The sequence below is a fragment of the Odontomachus brunneus genome, unplaced genomic scaffold (genome assembly GCF_010583005.1).
Source record: "Odontomachus brunneus isolate Ranch 3 - 2012 unplaced genomic scaffold, Obru_v1 Obru_scaffold_046, whole genome shotgun sequence".
Lineage (NCBI taxonomy): Eukaryota > Metazoa > Arthropoda > Insecta > Hymenoptera > Formicidae > Odontomachus > Odontomachus brunneus.
Window position 1 is genome coordinate 211,186 of NW_022639496.1, and position 1,045 is coordinate 212,230.

Here is a 1,045-nt window from a genome sequence, read left to right on the forward strand (position 1 = left end):
AGAGAGAGAGAGAGAGAGAGAGAGAGAGAGAGAGAGAGAGAGAGAGAGAGAGAGAGAGAGAAAGAGAAAGTCGGCGAAGAACAAGGAAAAAGCCGGCGATCAGGAAGATCGAGAGGTTTTGCGCCGAGCGTGCGATACGCGCGATACTTTTCCGACGTACCGAATTGCCGTTTTGCCGTTTTGTGAATTTCGAGTTGAGCCCGAGTGCCGAGGAACGACCGACGAAGGCCAAGCGGAGGCGAGAGCGAACAAAATATCCACGCTGCCGCCGATAAGGACTACCACCGACGAGGGTCACCGCGGACACAGCACCCGGGTCATAGCGGAAGAGGGAGCACCGACATTTTGTAAGACTGACCATTCGTCTTAATTAATAGCGTCGTGTTGTCTCGTATCGTTGTCGTACCGTCTTGCCCGAGGAGTGGTTGTCGAATACCGTCTCGCGAGAACCGTGCCGGTCGCGCTAAAATCAACTGTTATCGCGCTTAACAATTTCGGATACGTTGGAGCTATCGGGAATAACATATCCCGGATAATAAAAAAGAATCGAATCAACATACGCCTTAACTTATTTCGATTCCCGACTGAGATCGATCCTCGCACCCTATCCACTCCCATCTCCGACTCAAATTAAAAGAGAGCTACTGGTCCCATGAAGTTCCTAATCTATCGACAAAAGATTCTCTTATTTTGGTGTCACACAGTTGGTGAGGAGGTGCGGCCTTACCGCATCTGGCGCCCAACTTCGCGTAAGTGCTCACGAGGTGAGAGTCGCGAATCGCGGAGGTTTGCCGATGCGGCGGACAGGCGACTGTCCGTCTCAATCAACAGGAAACATCGTCGCATTATATAGGAAGGTCGTCTGAGTCATTAATATTATTTACTTTTTATATGCGTTATTATTATTATTATTAGTTATTACTATGCGTTATTATCGTACGCTTTTGACCTACAAAACTTATTTGATGACGTACAGGAGGCACAATGGATATTTTGTCGAACGGGATCTGGTCGAATCAGACGAAAATCTGGTCGTTCTATATTA